Consider the following 12,959-nt stretch of genomic DNA (forward strand, 5'->3'; position numbering starts at 1 on the left):
GAGAACTCTCAGAATAATTCTCATGTGTACTGAAGATATCCTGTAACATATAAACTAACAGTTATGATTTTAGAAAAAATTACACCACCAAAAGACACTGCAGACAGTTTGGAAAAAGCGAGCCATGCATTGAAATCACATTGTGTGCTGCTTAATTTAGATGCCGCCAGTTAGCCAGATGCAGGCTAGAGGCTTCCACACAGTGAATATAATAGTCAAAAAATACACAGTAAAATTCCTTGACTAACATCACTTCAAATATTCACAAAACTGCTCTACAACAACAATGGATAACCAGGATGACAGGTAAGGAAATAGCCCTTTTCACCCAAAAACTATAAACATTGTAGCTGTAATGGAATGCTCACCATAAGTTCCAGGTAGTAGGAACATAATCAGCTACTGCTGCAATCGGTTGGTCGTACCTACCAGTCTCCCTCGTTTTCAATCCTTTGGAACTGTCTGACAGGAAACCAGTCCAGTGCCAAAGTGGACACAGGCTTCTTCTGAATGGTCCAAGTACAATTAGGTGCAGAAGCAACATACCGATACAACTCTATATCGGGTAATCTGCACTGATCTGGCCAGCACAGGGCATAACATAACTCACTCTACTAACATGTCAGAAGTAGCAGTGAGCCAAGGATCTTAGGGGCCATGACATCACAGCACTTAGTACCAGCCGTTGCCATACATACCACTTGACACCCGATCATTCAGAGAGGCACTGGCCATGTGGTCACACTTAAATTGACCTAATCATCACTGTGTTTGTCATTAAGGGATTATTTTCACCTGAAAACAAAAACTCAGTAATTTTGGGTCCTCTCAACGTATCGATACTGGATTTGGCTTGGGCTGTGACATAATTGGGTTGCAGCAAGTGATGTCATCTGTCTTGTAAACTGACATGGCCAGGAGAGTGGTGTGCTGACCACAAACCTGTCCATATCCACATCCAGTGACGCCTGTGGGTTGAGGACGATACGGCGGCCTGTCTGTACCATTTGGGTCTTCATAGCCTGTTCGAGTGGAGTTTAGTTGTAAGTGATGTTGTATGTGTGGATAGGGGGGACTCTTACAATATTTTTTGTGTCGATATATTTTTTTGAATGTATGTTGTGGAGGCACTGACCTGTTGCACTGCCCAAGGTCTAAAGTAGTTTGAAAGGTGACAGTCTGGTTCTGAGTTTGCAAAGCACTATCAAAGGCTGTGGTTAATACCTAATTTCTGTATTATTTGAAAAGAACCCATCTTGACTCATGAAGTTGGGAAATGATAAAATTTTGAAGACCGAATAACAAAAAACATAATTTCACATATATTCCCATTGGACAGTCCATCATACGAATGCCTGATATTTCCTCAAATGTGAAGTATCATAGTAAATTTGTATCTGTACATAAATTCCAGTCTTAGAGGGATTTGACATTGCAAGTCTTCTGTTGCATACAAAACATGGATTCTCCTGGGGATCAATGCATATAAATCTTCAGCCTTGATCAGTGAGATTTTATACTACTCTTTAGAAAGTAACTATATTGTGGTCATAAAAACAGATTTCATTGACTTCCGAGTTGTGTTTCGTGTCACTGAGACTGTGGACCCCATTGAAAACCACAGTATGTCAGCCATTCAGAAACCACATAACATTTGCAGTATGAAGATGATGGTCCAGATTCTACATTTTGCCTAGTGTTCTTCGTGCACAAGTTGTCCCACTCTAAAGAACACCATAAGAGTAGTTTCTTTCATAGGAAAGTTAGAATAGACTGTAAATACTTTAGGAGTAAAAGAGACCACTTACTGAAAAGTAGGAGTGTTGAGTCATCAAAAGATGCACACACAAAAAAAGAAAGAAAACTTACTAGCTTTCTGTTTAATCGTTTTTTTGAGGTAGAGTACACAAGTTTTCTGGCTCAGAATGCAGGTGAGAAGGTGTATGGGTTCAACATGTGATGCTACCATTGTCAGAGCCACTGGGGAGCAGTGCACACTGTTGGTGACATAGGAACATGAATTGAGAGGGGGTGACAGGACAGAGTGAGGGGAAACTGTTGCTGAAGGTTGGGGGGACAGTGGCTTGATGGAGATTGAGACCAGGAGTTAAGGACTGTTGCAAGGCTAACCCCCATTCACACATTTAAGACAAGGATCCAAATGGCCTGGGTTGTGAAGGAGCCATTGAAATTGAGCGCATTACACTCTGCTGTTTGTTGTATCACTGAGTGAGCAACTTTGTTCTTGGCAACAGTTCAGTGGCCATTCATTATGGACAGCTGGTTGATGGTAATACTGAACTACAAAGCTGTGCATAGTTTCAGCACAGTTGGTATATGACATGACTGCTTTCACTGAAGGCCTGGTCTCTGATAGGATTGAATAAAAGCTTGTGGCACGACTGGAGTAGGAAGCACTACGTAGGTAGAACAGATCCTTACCTAAACATCCTCCTTGCAGACAAAGGCACCACCACTGTCTTGACAAGTTGCAGTGACTACCTGCCTGCTGCCTACTGTTGAGTCCTCCAGCCACAAACTCTGTCATAGTGGTCTATCCCAAAAACCCAACGTAACCTCTAATTCCTATTGAAATCCATAGTCCCTTCTGAGGACCTCACCCCAAGTCCATCTCTCTGTCCTAACCTAAATAAAGCACTGAACACCACCCTTCTACATGCTACCCGAAATCCACAAAGCCAGCAATCCTGGACACCCCATTGTGCTAATACTGAAAGAATTCCCACTTTTGTTTACCAACATCTCCAAACAACTTCCTGAAACTTGGCCTTCCACATCAAAGGTACCACTTCCTTCACCAACTTGTCACCCCCCACCTGTTTACCTCCTGGATCCCTACTCATCACTGTTGATGCCACCTCCCTATATACCAATGTGTCTCATGCCCATGGCTATGCTGTTATCGAACATTACCTCTCCCAGTATTCTTCAGATGCCACACACACTATCTCATTCCTTCCACACCTTACTAACTGCACATAACTATTTTTCCTTTGAAGGGATGATAAACAAACATATCCATGACACATTTATGCCCCCCCCCTCCCCCCCGGGGCCTCACGGTCCTTTCGCGAGTACGTGCGTAGCGAGCGCGGAGCCCCAAGTCTTCCTTCTTTCCCAGGATGCATTTCCTTTCCCTTCCCCTTCTTTCCTGTCCTTGCTCCTTCCCCTCCACCCTCTCCTCTCCCTCTCTTGGCGTCCTTGTTTATGTTGGTCCCACTATCCTCCTGGTTATGTTGGCTTTGCGATTTGGTTTTGTTGCGTAATCACCTCATCCTTTTGGCATCCTCTGGTCCCCCTCTGGGATTTGACCTCCATTATTAAATTTCTATTACATAGTGTGAGCCATTTGGGGAAGAGCACCTTACCTAGTGTCTCCGGCATGTGCCCTCCTAGTTCCTTCCATCTTTTCCTTCACGTCATTGATGCTACGGTACATAGCCAGCACAATAGCCAGCTCTTGTGGTGGGGTCGCTATGTACCCTTTTGGTTGAGCCCCTGAAAACACAGGGATCACACTTCTGATACCTGAGCTGTGACCACCTCATATAAGCCTAGGAGTGGTTGCTTGTCATCCTGGAGCATCGGAACTCCCAGCAATGGCCGCCGTGCCAGACGGCCTTTGCTGTGGCTGTGTGGTGCCTGTGGGGAGAGCCCTTGATCAGAGTGGGTGGTATGAGGATGGATGCTATGCAAATGAAACGCATATGGGTCCAGAACTCTGGCCGTTTTTTTATGGCCATCTCTTTGAATGAAACTGATTCTTTTAGGGCTGCTTCTTCTGCCCCTTCGGCCTTCCCTTCCATGACTACCTCCTAGGAGGAGGGTCAGGCTTGTTGGCTAGGGGCAAAACCTTTCCCCACTCTCTGGTCTGATGGAGATACTTTCACCAATACCAAACGTTTATTTTTAGTGGAACAGATTGACGTCAAGTTAGGGGAAGTGGACGCCCTGAGCAAGTGCGGCCGGGTTCATTGTTGATCAAAACTGCTTCAGCTGCCCTTTGTGCCTGTGACCTTCTTGGCACAATTCCTGTGTCCATTACCTCCCACCAGTCTTTGTATGTGGTTCAAGATGTAATTTTTCACAGGGATCTCATCCTTCAAATTACTGAGGAACTTAGGAACAATCTAGGACGGCGGGGTGTTCACTTTGTTCGGCATGTTCAGAAGGCCCCGAAGGACAATTGCATTGATACTGGTACCTTTATCCTGGCCTTTGAAGGGGATACCCTTCCTGAGAAGGTCAAGATTATGGTTTATCAATGTGACATGAAACCGTACATACCACCACCTATGACATATTTTAAGTGTTTCCGTTTTGGACATGTCTTGCCACTGTTCGCAGACCCCTCTCTGTGGTGACTGTCGATGTCCACTCCATAAGGGGAGTTCCTGTGTTCCCCCTCCTGTGTGTGTTAATTGTCATGGCAATCATTCTCCAAGTTCACAGTTCACTGGATTACCTGGCTTATAAGAAGGAAAAGAAGATACCGGGGTATAGGTCCCTTGATTGTCTAAACTACACTGAAGCTCGTAAGAAGTATGCAAGTCTTCATCCTGTGTCACTGACGTCTAGCTGCTTTAGTTACATCTTCACCCCTTCCTCCCCCTTCCTTACCCCAGTCCCAAACCCCTCTGCTGGCCCCCTCCCCTTCAGTTCCCACACCCTCCCCTCCGGGTGCCGCTCCCCCTCCCCAGCTGGATAAACGTCCCACTTCTTCGGCGTCTGCCAGTCAAGGGTGCCCTCTCAGGACCCCCCCTCCCAGCACCTTCCAGGCAAAAGGTCTGCTGCTACATGACAACCACGAGAACCACTGTCTGTGGGCCCCAAGGTCACCTGCTCTCTTTCTGTTCCAGATCTTGCTGCAGCTGGCTCCCTTTTGCAGCACAGTCCTCCTCGATCTCAAACAGAAAAGAAGAAGAAACATAAGTCCTGGAACAAGGAGCCTCTGGTGTCGCCAGAGGTCCTGTCCCCACCTTTGCAACCTAACTCTGACCTGCTGTTCATGGATGTCGCCCCCTCCTTGTCGGTGTCGGATGGTGACCCGGCAGCATGACTGGCTTTAGCCTGTTCAACCCCCATTTGAATCATCATTCTGTGGTTATCCAATGGAATTATAATGGATATTACCATCACCTTCCGGAGTTGAAATCCATTATTTCATTTAACACTGCAGCTTGTGTAGTTCTACAGGAATCTCATTTTACTGATGATCACTCGCCGGCCCTCCGTGGGTTCCGTGCTTTCTGTCGTAATCAGGTCGGGCCCCTGCGGGCCTCTGGTGGCGTTTGTACATTGGTCCGTACGGACATTGCTAGCACATGGATTCCTCTTCAAACTTCATTGGAAGTAGTTGCTGTTAGGGTCCATGTGGACTCTGGGGTCACAGTCTGCAATATTTACCTCCCTCCTGACGGGACTCTTACACCTGCTGCCTTAACTGCCCTTCTTCAGCAACTTCCTCCTCCCTTCCTCCTCCTCAGGAATTTTAATACCCATCATCCCTTGTGGAGCAGAGCATTTCCATCTAGTCGGCATCTTCTCATAGACCAGTTTCTTGCAGACCATGACTTGGGCCTTCTTATTGATGGCTCCCCTACTAATTTCAGTGCCGGTCATGGTACCTTTACTGCCATTGACCTTTGTCTTTCTTCTCCCTTCCTCCTCCCTTCATTACACTGGTCGCCACACGATGATCTTTGAGATAGAGACCACTTCCTGTCGATTCTCTCGCTCCCTTCCCGCTCCCCAATGGACAGTTTACCTCGTTGGTCTTTCAAACGCGCCGATTGGCCTGTATATACTGCACCGGTCGTTTTCCCTCCCTCTTTGTCAGATTGTATTGATGACGCCCTACGTGACATGTCTTGATGCGATTGTTCGCGCTGATAGCCTTGCTTATCCATGCTCATCTGGACCATTTCACCATCGGCAAGTCCCATAGTGGAGTGCAGCCATTGCCATTGCCATCCATGATCACCGTCAAGCTTTGCAACACCTTAAGAGGCACCCATCCGCTGCCAATCTTATTCCCTTTAAACGCCCCCGTGCCAAAATCCGTTACTTGTTCAAACGGGATAAATGCATGCGTTGGGAACGCTTTGTTTCTTCCCTTGGTTCTACTATCCCTATGTCGCAGGTATGGGCTACACTTCGCTCTCTCCAAGGTTGCCATTGGCGGTCTACCCACCCCCCACCCCCCGGTTGATTCTCGCGGAACATCTTGCAACCCATTTTGCAGCAGCATCAGCATCAACCTTGTATCCGGCTGCTTTCCTTCACCAGAAACAGTGGGCCGAAGCTTCCACCTTATTTTTTACCCCTTGTCAATCAGAAGCTTACAACAAACCTTTTACTGACTGGGAACTTCTTCCACACTTTCTTCTTCTCAAGGTACGGCCCCTGGCCCAGACTCCATTCATAACCAATTGCTTCAACATCTCAGTGCTCCACAACACAACATCTTCTCCGGATGCTTAACCATATTTGGCTCTGGGTGACTTCACTTCTCAATGGAGACATAGCATTGTGGCTCCCGTCCTTAAGCCCGGTAAGAACCATCTGTTTGTCAAAAGCTATCAGCCAATTAGTCTGACAAACATTGTTTGCAAGTTACTTGAATGGGTGGTAGCCCATTGGCTCAATTAGGTCCTCGAATATTGGGATTATTGTCCCCTTACCAGTGTGGCTTCCGAGAGGGACATTCTCCAATCGATCATTTACTTCACTTGGAATCCGTAGTTCGGCAGGCTTTTTCCCAGTGCCACCATTTGGTTGCAGTTTTTCGACCTTTGCAAGGCCTATGACACGGCTTGGCGCCATCATATCTTACTTACACTTCATGAGTGGGGTCTTCAGTTTCTGTTCAATTGGTCATTAAGGGTTCGGGTTGGTACTGTTTTTAGTTCTCCACAGACCCAGGAGAATGGCATCCCACAGCGTTCTGTATTGAGTGTACTTCTTTTCCTCATTGCAATAAATGGACTTGTGGCCTCTGTCGGTCCTTTGGTCACCCCTGCTCTGTATGTGGATGATTTCTGTGTTAGGGCTAGTTCCTCTTCGATGGCCTCTGCAGAGCGGCAGCTCCAGGGTGCTACATGGTATGCCTCTGCTTGGACTCTCTCACACGGGTTTCAATTCTCTCCTTTAAAATTGCAGCTGGTCCACTTCTGTCCCTGTTCTACGGTCCACCCTGATCCGGAGCTCCACCTCGATACACAGCGATTACCTATGGTCCCACAGTTTCATTTCCTGGGTCTTCTTTTCGACAACAAGCTCACTTGGCTGCCTCATATCAGACTTCTGAAGACAGGATGTTTCCGTAAACTCAGTGTCCTTTGCTTCCTTGCCCACACCTCTTGGGGTGCGGACCACTCCATCCTTCTCCACCTTTATCGAGCTTTAGTGCTGTCTCACTCAGAATATGGTTGTCAAGTTTATGGTTGGGCTGTTCCTTACACACTGCGCCTCCTGAATCCGGTCCACCATCATGGTATCCATTTGGCCACTAGTGCCTTCCCTAGTAGCCCTGTTAATAGTCTCCTGGTTGAAGCTGGATCCCCCCCCCCCCTTTTCTGTTCGGTGGTTCCAGCTTCTGGGTTCTTACGCAATCACTGTTCATTCCTCTCCCACTCATCCTTCCTATTCTATCCTGTTCCCTGGCAGGCAGGCATGGATGGCAGGTTCCTGCCCTTGGGCGGGTTTAACAGTTGGGCTCCGCCTTGCATCTCTTCACTGTGATTTTCAGCTTTCTTCCTTGTCCTGTCTCCCATGTTCCCTCCCCCCCCCCCTCCTCTGGTTAGTTCCTCAGCCCCAGACATGGCTGGATCTCCGCCGAGGTCCGAAAGATGCCGTTCCCCCCGATGGTGTTCCATTGTTTTTTCCGCCAAATTTTGTGAGAGTTTTGAGATGCTGTTGTTTCTTACAACGATGGCTCTAAAACTGCTGGTCGTGTGGGATATGCCTTCATGTCCTCTGCTGGCATGAAAAATCATTTCCTGCCAACTGCATGTGGAGTGTTTGCTGTGGAATTGATGGCAGTTTCTTAGGCCCTTACTAACAGTCCCAACTCAACTGCGTTTTGTTATGCACAGACTCCATGAGTGGCCTTGAAGCTGCTGACCAGTGTTTTTCCCGCCATCCTTGATTTTGGCCATCCCTGACTGTCTCGCTGATCTTCACCATGCTGCTTGTTCCGTTGACTTCCCTTGGGTCCCTGGCCATGTGAGTATCCCAGTTAATGAGCTTGCTGATCATTTGGCTGGGGGAGCAGTCACTTAACCCCCCTTCTCTGTAATCCCTCCTGCGGCAGATTTACGGCTTCATATCAAATCCCCCCCCCCCCATGAACCATGGACCTTGCCGTTGGTGGGGAGGCTTGCGTGCCTCAGCGATACAGATAGCTGTACCGTAGGCACAACCACAACGGAGGGGTATCTGTTGAGAGGCCAGACAAACGTGTGGTTCCTGAAGAGGGGCAGCAGCCTTTTCAGTAGTTGCAAGGGCAACAGTCTGGATGATTGACTGATCTGGCCTTGTAACAATAACCAAAACGGCCTTGCTGTGCTGGTACTGCGAACGGCTGAAAGCAAGGGGAAACTACGGCCGTAATTTTTCCCGAGGGCATGCAGCTTTACTGTATGATTAAATGATGATGGCGTCCTCTTGGGTAAAATATTCCGGAGGTAAAATAGTCCCCCATTCGGATCTCCGGGCAGGGACTACTCAAGAGGATGTCATTATCAGGAGAAAGAAAACTGGCGTTCTACGGATCGGAGCGTGGAATGTCAGATCCCTTAATCGGGCAGGTAGGTTAGAAAATTTGAAAAGGGAAAAGGATAGGTTAAAGTTAGATATAGTGGGAATTAGTGAAGTTCGGTGGCAGGAGGAACAAGACTTCTGGTCAGGTGACTACAGGGTTATAAACACAAAGTCAAATAGGGGTAATGCAGGAGTAGGTTTAATAATGAATAGGAAAATAGGAATGCGGGTAAGCTACTATAAACAACATAGTGAACGCATTATTGTGGCCAAGATAGATACGAAGCCCACACCTACTACAGTAGTACAAGTTTATATGCCAACTAGCTCTGCAGATGACGAAGAAATTGAAGAAATGTATGATGAAATAAAAGAAATTATTCAGATAGTGAAGGGAGACGAAAATTTGATTGTCATGGGTGACTGGAATTTGAGTGTAGGAAAAGGGAGAGAAGGAAACGTAGTAGGTGAATATGGATTGGGACTAAGAAATGAAAGAGGAAGCCGCCTGGTAGAATTTTGCACAGAGCACAACTTAATCATAGCTAACACTTGGTTTAAGAATCATGATAGAAGGTTGTATACATGGAAGAACCCTGGAGATACTAAAAGTTATCAGATAGATTATATAATGGTAAGACAGAGATTTAGGAACCAGGTTTTAAATTGTAAGACATTTCCAGGGGCAGATGTGGACTCTGACCACAATCTATTGGTTATGAACTGTAGATTAAAACTGAAGAAACTGCAAAAAGGTGGGAATTTAAGAGGATGGGACCTGGATAAACTGAAAGAACCAGAGGTTGTACAGAGTTTCAGGGAGAGCATAAGGGAACAATTGACAGGAATGGGGGAAAGAAATACAGTAGAAGAAGAGTGGGTAGCTTTGAGGGATGAAATAGTGAAGGCAGCAGAGGATCAAGTAGGTAAAAAGACGAGGGCTAGTAGAAATCCTTGGGTAACAGAAGAAATATTGAATTTAATTGATGAAAGGAGAAAATATAAAAATGCAGTAAATGAAGCAGGCAAAAAGGAATACAAACGTCTCAAAAATGAGATCGACAGGAAGTGCAAAATGGCTAAGCAGGGATGGATAGAGGACAAATGTAAGGATGTAGAGGCTTATCTCACTAGGGGTAAGATAGATACTGCCTATAGGAAAATTAAAGAGACCTTTGGAGATAAGAGAACCACTTGTATGAACATCAAGAGCTCAGGTGGAAACCCAGTTCTAAGCAAAGAAGGGAAAGCAGAAAGGTGGAAGGAGTATATAGAGGGTCTATACAAGGGCAATGTTCTTGAGGACAATATTATGGAAATGGAAGAGGATGTAGATGAAGATGAAATGGGAGATACGATACTGCGTGAAGAGTTTGACACAGCACTGAAAGACCAAAGTCGAAACAAGGCCCCCGGAGTAGACAACATTCCATTAGAACTACTGACGGCCTTGGGAGACCCAGTCCTGACAAAACTCTACCATCTGGTGAGCAAGATGTATGAGACAGGCGAAATACCCTCAGACTTCAAGAAGAATATAATAATTCCAATCCCAAAGAAAGCAGGTGTTGACAGATGTGAGAATTACCGAACAATCAGCTTAATAAGCCACAGCTGCAAAATACTAACACGAATTCTTTACAGACGAATGGAAAAACTAGTAGAAGCCGACCTCGGGGAAGATCAGTTTGGATTCCGTAGAAATACTGGAACACGTGAGGCAATACTGACCTTACGACTTATCTTAGAAGAAAGATTAAGGAAAGGCAAACCTACGTTTCTAGCATTTGTAGACTTAGAGAAAGCTTTTGACAATGTTGACTGGAATACTCTCTTTCAAATTCTAAAGGTGGCAGGGGTAAAATACAGGGAGCGAAAGGCTATTTACAATTTGTACAGAAAGCAGATGGCAGTTATAAGAGTCGAGGGACATGAAAGGGAAGCAGTGGTTGGGAAGGGAGTAAGACAGGGTTGTAGCCTCTCCCCAATGTTATTCAATCTGTATATTGAGCAAGCAGTAAAGGAAACAAAAGAAAAATTCGGAGTAGGGTTTAAAATCCATGGAGAAGAAATAAAAACTTTGAGGTTCGCCGATGACATTGAAATTCTGTCAGAGACAACAAAGGACTTGGAAGAGCAGTTGAACGGAATGGATGGTGTCTTGAAGGGAGGATATAAGATGAACATCAACAAAAGCAAAACGAGGATAATGGAATGTAGTCGAATTAAGTCGGGTGATGTTGAAGGTATTAGATTAGGAAATGAGACACTTCAAGTAGTAAAGGAGTTTTGCTATTTGGGGAGCAAAATAACTGATGATGGTTGAAGTAGAGAGGATATAAAATGTAGACTGGCAATGGCAAGGAAAGCGTTTCTGAAGAAGAGAAATTTGTTAACATCGAGTATAGATTTAAGTGTCAGGAAGTCATTTCTGAAAGTATTTGTATGGAGTGTAGCCATGTATGGAAGTGAAACATGGACGATAAATAGTTTGGACAAGAAGAGAATAGAAGCTTTCGAAATGTGGTGCTACAGAAGAATGCTGAAGATTAGATGGGTAGATCGCATAACTAATGAGGAGGTACTGAATAGGATTGGGGAGAAGAGGAGTTTGTGGCACAACTTGACCAGAAGAAGGGATCGTTTGGTAGGACATGTTCTGAGGCATCAAGGGATCACCAATTTAGTATTGGAGGGCAGCGTGGAGGGTAAAAATCGTAGGGGGAGACCAAGAGATGAATACACTAAGCAGATTCAGAAGGATGTAGGTTGCAGTAGGTACTGGGAGATGAAGAAGCTTGCACAGGATAGAATAGCATGGAGAGCTGCATCAAACCAGTCTCAGGACTGAAGACCACAACAACAACAACATCAAATCCCACTTTGCGCAATCATGGGCCATCTCTTTGGAGGCTAACCCCTGTCTAATAAACTTCATGCGCTTAAGGTGACACCTGTCCCGTGGTGTTCTTCCTTCCACCTCTCCCCAAAGGACTCGACCACCCTGTGTCATCTCCGCTTCAGCCATACCGGGCTGACCCATGGTTTTCTTTTTTGTGCTGAGGCATCCCCACTTTGTGGTTGTGGAGCCATCCAGTCAGTGGCCCACATTTTGGTGGAATGCCCCCTTTGTCTGGCTCTGCGAACTAAGTACAGACTTCCCCGCACTTTACCTTTAATATTGGCAGAAGATTCCTGGATGGTTGGACTGGTTCTCGGTTTCCTCTGTGAAAGTGGTTTTTATTTCCAATTCTAAGGTTTTTAATCTCCCTCTTGAGTAGGGGCAGGGTGGTGAGGGTTGGTGTGTCTCCCACTGTAAGCTGTGTTTGGAGATTCCTGACTCCCCTCCCTGGCAAAGATCCTCTTTTCTCTCCCTTTTACTCTGTTTTTATCACTTTTTAGATTTGGTTAGTCTCCTTTTACAATACGCACTTTTACATTCTAGTGGTTGAACGCTTTCGAATATCAGGTGGTCTTGCCTGTACTACATCAGAGGTGGGATATTTCCTGCCTGTAGCATAGCCTTGGGGTTGTCCACTTGCTGACTTTCCACCTTTTGTTTTCACCATTGACAACACAATTGCACTTTTATGTTTTTTTTAGCCTTTTACCTTTTATCATTATGACATCTTCTGTGATGTAAATCCATCCGAATGGACCACCTTTGAAACAAGGGACTGATGACCTTGCTGTTTGGTCCCTTCAACCCCAATCAACCAACCAACCAACCATTTATGGGCAACTGCATGACACCCTCCTATGTCACCTGGTCCTCAACCTAAGGTTGACCTCCACCTTTCTGGTGGTTATTCACAACTCTGTCCACATTAAACTCACTAATCAGCAACAGTAACTCCATTTCAACAGCTGCCACCCCTTCTGCACCAAAAAATCCCTCCCATACAGTCTGGCCACTAATGGACAATGTATCTCCAGTGACAAAAACTCTCATTCCCAGTATGCTGAAGATCTCACAGAGGTCTTCACAGACAGACACTACCCCTCGTATCTAGTCCACAGGCAGATTTCCTGTGCCGTCCTCCGTATGGGCTCTGATTAGTTCTCATCATGCTGTGAAATGAGCGACAGCCTACCCGAGATTCTTCCCATCTCTCCTAAAGTGGTGTTCCATCACCCACCTGACCTAAACAACATCCTAATCCATTACTATGCCA

Source organism: Schistocerca cancellata, chromosome 8, assembly GCF_023864275.1.
Source record: "Schistocerca cancellata isolate TAMUIC-IGC-003103 chromosome 8, iqSchCanc2.1, whole genome shotgun sequence".
NCBI classification, from domain to species: Eukaryota; Metazoa; Arthropoda; class Insecta; order Orthoptera; family Acrididae; genus Schistocerca; species Schistocerca cancellata.